General features: G+C 43.0%; 1 protein-coding gene across 1 annotated transcript in view; it reads left to right on the top strand.

Moving 5' to 3' along the window:
- SMAP2 (small ArfGAP2) overlaps positions 1-10,941 on the top strand; it is a 75,177-nt gene that overhangs the window by 158 nt on the left and 64,078 nt on the right. The window lies entirely within an intron of this gene.

The raw sequence follows: 10,941 nt of genomic DNA, 5'->3' as shown, positions 1-10,941 counted from the left end.
CTTTCTTTCTTTCTTTCTTTCTTTCTTTCTTTCTTTCTTTCTTTCTTCCTTTCTTTCTCTCTCTCTCTCTCTCTCTTTCTTTCATAAGGTGTGGTTGTGGGAGGAGTTTCTTTTCTATTGATGCAAAACAGACAACTCAGCTCTAAAGACTGACATTTATTTGCTTTTATTTTTTGTTGTCATTTGTAAAAAGCAAAATAGGGGCTGGGCATAGTGGCTTACACCTGTAATCCCATTGCTTTGGGAGGCCAAGGCGGGAGGATCACTTGAGACCAGGAGTTTGACACGAGCCTGGGAAACATAGCAGGCTCCATCTCTACAAAAAGTTTAAAAATGTGTCTGGGCATGGTGGCGCACACCTGTAGTCCTAGCTACTCCCTGGAGGCTGAGGAGGGTGGAACAGTTTGAGACTGCAGTGAGCCATGATCGTGCCACTGCACTCCAGACTAGGCAACAGAGCAAGACCCTGTCTCTAAGGAAAAAAAAAAAAAAAGTAAACAGTATCTACACTTCCACCTGTTAAAAACACTCTATCAATTTATCCACACACACCCCCACCACACACATGCACAATTTTCTTTTTTCTTTCTTTTTTCTTTTTTTAGGATAGGGTCTCACTATGTTGCCCCAATGCCCAGGCTGGTTTTGAAATCCTGGGCTCAAGCAATCCTCCCACCTCAGCCTCCCAAAGTGCTAGTATTATAGGCATGAGCCACTCCACCCAACCTTTTATTTTCATTTTTAAATCTTTCTTCACAATTTTCTCTTCTTCAACATATCGTGAATTTATTTTTGATCAGTATATAAAGATCTCTCTCATTGTTTTTTAATATTTTATTAAATACTTTTAGAATACATCTATTGTGTATTATAATGTTAAATTTGCATCTGGCTGGAGGAGAAAGGAGGGGAAAGTATTATGCTGGAGTTTCTTTCTTTTCTCTTATATATGATATGATATGATATATGATATGATATGATATGATATGATATTATAAAGTAGTCTTCAGACCAGGTATTTCTATCACCCTTTTTTTTTTTTTTTTTTAAAGAGATAGGTCTTGCTATGTTGAGACCCAGGCTGGTCTCAAATTCCTGAAGTCAAGCAATCCCATCTAGGCCTTCCAAAGTGCTGAAACTGCAAGTGTGAGTCATTGCATCTGGCCACAATATACTTTTAAAGTCACTTTTATATCTGTTAGTAGCTGATGTGCCCACCAGAATCAAGGAACTAGATGATGAAAATGCAATTGCTTTCCCTGCTGTCACCCTTCACCCCTATATAAAAATACATTATTTAACCAGCCCCTATGTTTACAAAAATATGAATAATGCTGTGAAGAAAGTTACAACACATAATGCTTTGTGCGTTTATTAAATCGTGTCCTTTGGATTTTGGATACTGCTAGAATAGGTTCTCAAAGACAAGAATAGGATTTTTTTTTTTTTTTTTTTTGAAACAAAGTCTAGCTTTGTTGCCCAGACTGGAGTGCAGTGGCATGATGACAGCTCACTGCAGCCTCAACCTCCTGGCCTCAAGTGATCCTCCTGCCTCTGTCTCCCGAGTAGCTAGGACTACAGATGTGCACGACCACACCTGGCTAACTTTTTAATTTTTTGTAGCCATGGAGTCTTGCTGTGTTGCCCAGGCTAGTCTCAAACTCCTGGCCTCAAGAGATCCTCCAGTCTCAGCCTCCCAGAGTGCTGGGATTACAGCCGTGAGCCACTGCACATAACAAAAAGTGTGATTTTTAAAAAAATCATTTAATATATTGCTGGTGTTTTTCAGAAAATAATTTTTAACCAATTTAAACTTCCAAGTAAATGAAAATCCGTAGTTCCTTGTATACTCCACAACATTAGGTATCATAATTAAACTTATTTTGCTGGTTTGATAAGTTTTTTAAAATATCGTTTCACTTATTTTTAATTTTTTTAAAGAGACAAACTCTTGCTCTGTTGCCCAGGCTGGAGCGTACAATCATAGCTCACTGCAGTCTGGAACTCCTGGGCTCAGGTGATCCTCCTGCCTCAACCTCCCAAAGTTCTGAGACTACAGGCGTGAGCCACCTGGCCTGGCTTAAAAATCTATTTATTTATTTATTTATTTATTTATTTATTTATTTATTTATTTAATTTTTGAGACACAGTCTCACTCTGTTGCCCAGGCTGGAGTGCAGTGGTGCGATCTCAGCTCACTGCAGCCTCCATGTCCTAAGTTCAAGCGATTCTCCAGCCTCAGCCTCCTGAGTAGCTGGGACCACAGGTGCACCACCACGCCTGGCTGATTTGTGTGTGTGCATGTGTGTGTGTGTGTGTTTCTTTTTTTAAAGCAAAGACGGAGTCTCACCACGTTGGCCAGGCTGGTCTCAAACTCTTGACCTTAGGTGATTTGCCAGCCTTGACCTCCCAAAGTGCTGGGATTACAGGCATGGCTCCTGGCCAAATCTCATTTTCATATGTATTTCTTTCATTGGTAACAAGGCTAAAATATTATGTTTATTAACCACTTACACTTTTTCTGTGAATTGTCTTCAGATGATTCTTGGGTTTTTGTTGTTGTTTGTTTGTATTTTGAGACAGAGTCTTGCTCTGTCACCCAGGCTGGAGTGCAGTGGCACAATCTCAGCTCACTGCAGCCTCCGCCTCCCAGGTTCAAGTGGTTCTCCTGGCTCAGCCTCCTGAGTAGCTGGGATTATAGGCATGAGCCACTGGGCCCGGCCTGTCTTCAGGTAATTCTTTGTTTATTTTTTTGTTGGAGGGCATTTTTATTGATTTATAGTATAGCATACACATTTTTAGTGTAGTGTTTTAGGATATTAACAATTTGGCATATTTGTGGTACATATTCTTCCAGCTAGTTGCTTTCCTTTAAATATAATTTATGATCTTTAAAAACATACATTAAGTGTGTGTGTGTGTGTGTGTGTGTGAGAGAGAGAGATTTATTCCATTCCATGGATTTTACGCTTAGAAAAATTTTTGGTCATTTCTTCTACATACTCATCTATTTTTTTCAAATTTATTTTGGTGTGTTTTCAATTTCTCACTATTATAAATAATGTTTTAAAAATCCTAGCTTGGTGCAGTGGCTCACACCTTTAATCCCAGCACTTCGGGAGGTCAAGGCAGGCAGATTGCTTGAGCTCACGAGTTCAAGACCAGCTTGGGCAACATAGCGTGACCTCATCTCTGCAAAAGAAAAATAATTTTTTAAAATAAATAAAACACTTAAAAAAATCCTTGTATTCAGCTATAATTATTGCTTTAGGATAAATTCTTGAAAGCAAAATAGCAAGACAGAGTACACAATATTCTAACACATTTGATATGTATTTCTGAATTGTTCTCCAGAATTGTGTTAACAAATTACAACCCCCTCCCTGCCAGCATTATACAAGGTTACCTGCTTTCTACTTCCCAGCCCAGGAAGTATTATAGTTTAAAAATCTTTGCCAACATGGAGGTTGAAATATAATTTTAGGCCAGGCGCGGTGGCTCACACCTATAATCCTAGCACTTTGGGAGGCTGAGGCGGGTGGATCACCAGAGGTCAGTAGTTTGAGACCAGCCTGGCCAACATGGTGAAGCCCCACCTCCACTAAAAATACAAAAGTCAGCTGGGTATGGTGGCGTGCACCAGAGAATGAGGCAGGAGAATCGCTTGAACTTGGGAGGCAGAGGTTACAGTGAGCAGAGATCGCATTACTTCACTCAAGCCTGGGTGACAGAGCGAGACTCTGTCCCTCCTCGAAAAAATATTAATAAACTTATGAAAAAATTTGCTCTCACTAGAAATCAAAGAAATACAAATCAATAGAAGAATAAAATACTATTTCTTTTTCTTTTCTTTTTTTTGAGATGGAGTCTCGCTCTGTTGCCTAGGCTGGAGTACAGAGGTACAATCTTGGCTCACTGCAACCTCCGCTACCTGGGTTCAAGCAATTCTCCTGCCTCATCCTCCCTAGTAGCTGGGACTACAGGCACATGCCACCACGCCCAGCTAATTTTTGTATTTTTAGTAGAGGCAGGGCTTCACCATGTTGGCCAGGCTGGTCTGGAACTCCTGACATCGGGTGATCCACCTGCCTCGGCTTCCCAAAGTGCTGGGATTACAGACATAAGCCACTGCACCTGGCCTCATTTTTGTTTTTCTTTAAAGTGCTTGCTCATATTATCTTCTCTATTTTCCTATTGGGATGTTTAATTTATTAAATTCTTTCACAATTTCATTTCTGTGAATTTTTCTTAGATTATTCTTTTTGCTTTTGGTTGCTGATGTTGCGAAGTTTTGTAACATTAATGATAAAGCTGGGGTCAAAAATAGGCCTGCTGTTCATAGTCAATAATAACGATAGGTACCCCTTGTTGAGCACGTACAGTATCCCAGGTACTTCTCAGAAACTTCTCATCTATATAGTTTCTAATTTTCACAACCACCTTTTTTATCCTCATGTTACAGATGAGGAAACTGCGGCACATAGAGGTTAAGTATCTTGCCTGAGGTCACACAGCTAGTAAGTGGCACAGCTTTTTATTATTTTGAATCCTCATAACAGCTGGTACTAAATTATATTCTTTTTCCTTTTTCTTTTTTTAGATGGAATCTCACTCTGTCGCCAGGCTGGAGTGTAGTGGTGCCATCTCGGCTCACTGCAACCTCTACCTCCTGGGTTCAAGTGATTCTCAGATTCTCATGCCTCAGCCTCCCGGGTAGCTGGCATTACAGGCACGTGTCACCACACCTAGCTATTTTTTTTTGTATTTTTAGTAGAGACAGGGTTTCACTGTGTTGGCCAGGATGGTCTGGATCTCTTGACCTTGTGATCTGCCTGCCTCGGCCTCCCAAAGTGCTTGGCTTACAGGCGTGAGCCACTGTGCCCAGCCACAAAATTATTTTCTCTCCAATCCCAGCATCAGTGTTCCATTCCTTCTAAGCTCACTCACAGAAGCACCTTGTCCAACATGTTATCTCCAACATTGAGTCAGCTGGAAATGGCAGAGAGCAGGCAAGTTAGAGAGAAAGCAAGAATCATCTCCCACCTATCCACAGAGTCAAGGTTGGCTGGGGGGACAGTACTCCCAGGCCTCTCAGAGGCTGTGGGGTTGAATCTCCCACCAGTGAGGAGGGCAGGTGTGTGACCATGTGTTCCCAGTATCAAGAAGCTATGGAGTAGCTGCCCAGCAGAGTACTCTGAGGTCATGGAATAGGTCATAAGATGAAGCCAACAGCTAGACAGCATCAGTGCCAGAGACTAGGCCAGGTGAGCCAACAGAGAGGCAGCCGCTGGTTTCCTGAGTCATGGCCTTCAGCAGGGGTCAGTAGAATACCCAAACAGAACAAACAGGACATCCTCGGGTGTGCCTCAGGGTATACAAGTACCAGACACAGGAATCAGATCAGACCTACCAGATCTTGTTGGGGATTAATAAAAGGTGCACAAGGCAGAGTGCACACCTGAGGTCCCTACTGCATGACACCGTAAAAGCATGATCAGAAGAGGTTCAGGAATCAGTGAGAACTTCCAGGACAGAAGAGGGTGGGCTGGCAACGATGGGTGACCCATCTGTTTCTCAGTAAGAGACAAAACCGGGAGGAAACTGTATTATTGGTGCAAAACTGAATTTGTGTGGTGATCTGCAAATCTGGGCTACTTCCTGTTCAGGATCCAGTTATGTAAATCATATATTTGGGTAAGTAGGGCCCCAACCAGTGAATTCAGGGAAGTTGCCACCTAAATCAACGGCCCTAGCAAGGGCCTATTGTGTCTATTTGGATGAAGATTTCAGGTATGTGGCACCTAAAGGCTTCTTAAACTCAGGAATTAATTGGAAGGAACCAAAACAACACCATTAGTGAAGAGGTTTAGTCATGTGAAGAACATTTCTGTATCTTTTTCTAAAGCAAACATTTTAAAATTCTGTTGTTTACGGGGATTTTTACATGGATTAAGAAACCTGCGATACTACTCCGCCCCATTCTGCTCACTAACTCGTTACAGATAATAATTATAAGCCTCCAGAGTGGAGACTCTGAAGACTCAAAGTCAGGAGCAGATCCAAACAATCTCCCTCCTTACCCAGAATCACAAGGACCTGTCATAGACAAGAAGTTCCCTTGTGTTTGTCCTACTCTCCTTGGAAAAGAATCCTCTCTTGTTCCATTTTCTGGTGGCTTCTGCAGTGCCCTGACTTTGATGGGGAGCTGGTGGGTCTCTCTTTTTTTTTTTTTTTTTTTTTTTGAGGAGTCTTGCTCTGTCCCCCAGGCTGGAGTGCAGTGGCCGGATCTCGGCTCACTGCAAGCTCCGCCTCCCAGGTTCAGCCATTCTCCTGGTTCAGCCTCCGGAGTAGCTGGGACTACAGGCGCCCGCCACCTCGCCCAGCTAATTTTTTGTATTTTTTTAGTAGAGACGGGGTTTCACCATGTTAGCCAGGATGGTCTCGATCTCCTGACCTCGTGATCCGCCTGTCTCGGCCTCCCAAAGTGCTGGGATTACAGGCTTGAGCCACCGCGCCCGGCCGGGTCTCTCTTCACAGATGTCCCACTCCCTCCTTTCTCATCATTTGGGAGTGGTGACAGACAGCAAGGCTGAGAGGTTATTGGAGAGAGGAGGGACTCTGTGGCCTGACAAGGAGGGGAAAAGGAGACACTCATCTCTCTTGGCACTTGTTAGAGATTGTCCATTGCAGACATTGCACAAGGAAGGCTGTGGACAAAAAGACAGAATCCCAACTCTGGTCTGAACTCTGTCTTTTCTAGTTAACCTGGATCTAGAGTCTGGTCTGAGTATACATGTATTCTGTTCACTCTGATGGTAGTTTTGCTGTGCAGAAGCTCTTTAGTTTAATCATATCCCATTTGTCAATTTTGGCTTTTGCTGCCGTTGCTTTTGGTGTTTTAGACATGAAGTCCTTGCCCATGCCTATGTCCTGAATGGTACCACCTAGGTTTTCTTCTAGGGTTTTTATGGTATTAGGTCTAACATTTAAGTCTCTAATCCATCTTGAATTAATTTTCGTATAAGGAGTAAGGAAAGGATCCAGTTTCAGCTTTCTACTATGGCTAGCCAATTTTCCCAGCACCATTTATTAAATAGGGAGTCCTTTCCCCATTTCTTGTTTCTCTCAGGTTTGTCAAAGATCAGATGGCTGTAGATGTGTGGTATTATTTCTGAGGACTCTGTTCTGTTCCATTGGTCTATATCTCTGTTTTGGTACCAGTACCATGCTGTTTTGGTTACTGTAGCCTTGTAGTATAGTTTGAAGTCAGGTAGCGTGATGCCTCCAGCTTCAACCTACAGAATGGGAGAAAATTTTTGCAATCTACTCATCTGACAAAGGGCTAATATCCAGAATCTTCAAAGAACTCAAACAAATTTACAAGAAAAAAACAAACAACCCCATCAAAAAGTGGGCAAAGGATATGAACAGACATTTCTCAAAAGAAGACATTCATACAGCCAACAGACACATGAAAAAATGCTCATCATCACTCACCATCAGAGAAATGCAAATCAAAACCACAATGAGATACCATCTCACACCAGTTAGAATGGCAATCATTCAAAAGTCAGGAAACAACAGGTGCTGGAGAGGATGTGGAGAAATTGGAACACTTTTACACTGTTGGTGGGATTGTAAACTAGTTCAACCATTATGGAAAACAGTATGGCGATTCCTCAAGGATCTAGATCTAGATGTACCATATGACCCAGCCATCCCACTACTGGGTATATACCCAAAGGATTATAAATCATGCTGCTATAAAGACACATGCACACGTATGTTTATTGCGGCACTATTCACAATAGCAAAGACTTGGAATCAACCCAAATGTCCATCTGTGACAGACTGGATTAAGAAAATGTGGCACATATACACCATGGAATATTATGCAGCCATAAAAAAGGATGAGTTTGCATCCTTTGTAGGGACATGGATGCAGCTGGAAACCATCGTTCTTAGCAAACTATCACAAGAACAGAAAACCAAACACCGCATGTTCTCACTCATAGGTGGGAACTGAACAATGACATCACTTGGACTCAGGAAGGGGAACATCACACATCGGGGCCTATCATGGCGGGGGAGGGGGGAGGGATTGCATTGGGAGTTATACCTGATATAAATGACGAATTGATGGGTGCTGATGAGTTGATGGGTGCAGCACACCAACATGGCACAAGTATACATATGTAACAAACCTGCACGTTATGCACATGTACCCTAGAACTTAAAGTATAATAATAAAAAAAAAAATTAAAAAAAAATTTATTCTGGTGATGAACACAGAATACAATGATTAACTCCTTGACTCCTTAAAGAAGTGATTCTTTTATCTATTTATTTATTTATTTTTTGAGACAGAGTTTCACTCTTGCTGTCCAGGTTGGTGTGCAATGGCACAATCTTGGCTCACTGCAACCTCCGCCTCCTGGGTTCAAGTGATTCTCATGCCTCAGCCTCCAGAGTAGCTGAGATTACAGGCATGCACCACCATGCCTGGCTAATTTTATATTTTTCATAGAGATGGGGTTTTACCATGTTGGTCAGGCTGGACTCGAACTCGTGACCTCAGGTGATCCACCTACCTTGGCCTCTCAAATTGCTGGGATTGCAGGGGTGAGCCACCATGCTCAGCCTACTTTCATTTTTTTTTTTTTTTTTTTTTTTTTTAATAGTGACATGGCTTTACCATGTTGGCCAGGCTGGTCTCAAACTCTTGGCCTCAAGCGATCTGCCCGCCTCGGCCTCCCAAAGTGTTGGAATTACAGGTGTGAGCCACCGCACCCAGCCAGATTCTTAAACTTCTTTGGGTTATGCACATCCCTGTAAATCTGGGGCCCTCTCTCCAGCAGACTGCACACATCCATGAATTTTTATTCTTTTTGTAAAGTGAAAGCAAGTTTATTAAGAAAGTAAATAAACAAAAGAATGACTACTCCATAGGCAGAGCAGTCCATGAAATTTTTCATACAATTTCAGAGGGTTGATATTATAAATAATACTTACAATAAATAGTGTTGATAAGGTACCAAAGTCCATCTGTGGACCCAGGATAAGATGCCCTCCAAGCTTTAATGATATTAGGAACAGGGTGGAGTTCAACCTCCTCAACGCAGCATACAAGGCCTTTCATGATCGGGCCCTCACCCTCTGTCCAACTTCTCCTAATGCTTGCCACACGTAGCCTCTCTAGGCAGCTCACAGTTCTTTCTCACTTCCGCATTTTCATGCATATTAATCTCTCTGCCTGTAACGTTCTCCTCCCTCATTGCTCGGAAAAGAACTCAGCTCTGTCAAGGCAGAGTTCATCACTTCTTTCTCTTCTTCCTTCTTTGTTGTTTCCCCTGCTCATTTTTAAATATTTTAATTAAAAAAATATATATATTTGCTTTTAAAGACAGGGTCTTGCTCTGTCATCCAAGCTGGAGTGCAGTGGCATGATCATAGCTCACTGCAACCTTGAACTCCCTGGCTCAAGCAATCCTCCCACCTTAGCTAGGACTACAGGAGCAAGCCACCATTCTCTGCTAATTTTTAAAAAAGTTTGACAGTGCCTTGCTATGTTGCCCAGGCTGATCTCAAACTCCTGGCCTCAAACAATCCTCCCTCCTTGACCTCCTAAAGCTCTAAGATTACAGGTGTGAGCCACCACACATGGCGCCTCCTGCTCATTTTTGATGGGAAAGGATTCTTTTAGCATGATGAGTAATAATCTCGACCACAATTGATAGATATTAACAATAATGAAATTTCTATGTCTAGGTACTCCCATCTGAAGAATCTGAAAGTTCAAAGACTATGTTTGCAGATGGAGTCAGGCATTTTCCTTGGTCCTGACCACCATGGACTCCATGGCAGACATTGTCCCGGGCTGCCCACAGCCATGTCTAGCACCCACCTCTCTTGCTGCCTCCTGCCATAAGGGCTTTCCTGGTGTCCTTTGCAGTTAGAGGCTGAGTCATGCAACCCGGTTTTGGCCAAGGAGTCTTAAGGGAAAGACCGCTGGGAGCTTTCTGTTTTCCTGATAAAAGAAACAGCTAAGATTGGGGACATTCCTTTTCTCTTCTTCCTTCATTGGAAGATGATGCAATGTTTACAGCTGTGGTGACTGTCTTGTGACCATGAGGTGATTTGCATGAGTAGCAGTTCTCAAACTTGAATGTGCACCAGAATAATCACCCAGAGGGCTTCTTTATGTTTTTGAGATGGCGTTTTGTTCTTGTCGCCCAGGCTGGAGTGCAATGGCAGGATCTTGGCTCACAGCAACCTCCGCCTCCCAGATTCAAGCGATTCTCCTGCCTCAGCCTCCTGAGTAGCTGGAACTACAGGCATTTGCCACCATGCTGGGCTAATTTTTTGTATTTTTTTTTTTTTTTTTTTTTTTGAGACGGAGTCTTGCTCTGTCGCCCGAGCTGGAGTGCAGTGGCCAGATCTCAGCTCACTGCAAGCTCCGCCTCCCGGGTTTACGCCATTCTCCTGCCTCAGCCTCCGGAGTAGCTGGGACTACAGGCGCCCGCCACCTCGCCCGGCTAGTTTTTTGTATTTTTAGTAGAGACGGGGTTTCACCGTGTTAGCCAGGATGGTCTCGATCTCCTGACCTCGTGATCCGCCCGTCTCGGCCTCCCAAAGTGCTGGGATTACAGGCTTGAGCCACCGCGCCCGGCCCAATTTTTTGTATTTTTAATAGAGATGGGTTTTCACCATGTTGGCCAGGCTGGTCTCAAGTCCCTGATCTCAGGTGATCCACCCTCCTTGGCCTCCCAAAGTGCTGGGATTACAGGTCACACTGCACCTGACCCACAGGGCTTCTTAAAAGAGACTGCTGAGCCCTATCCTCAGAGGTTCTGATTTATACATCTAGAGTGGGCTGAGAATTTGCATTTCTTTCTCTTTCTTTCTTTCTTTCTTTCTTTCTTTCTTTCTTTCTTTCTTTCT

This window comes from Piliocolobus tephrosceles, chromosome 1 (assembly GCF_002776525.5).
Source record: "Piliocolobus tephrosceles isolate RC106 chromosome 1, ASM277652v3, whole genome shotgun sequence".
Lineage (NCBI taxonomy): Eukaryota > Metazoa > Chordata > Mammalia > Primates > Cercopithecidae > Piliocolobus > Piliocolobus tephrosceles.
The sequence above is the reverse complement of the archived record's forward strand: the minus strand, read 5'-3'. Positions and strand labels throughout refer to the sequence as shown.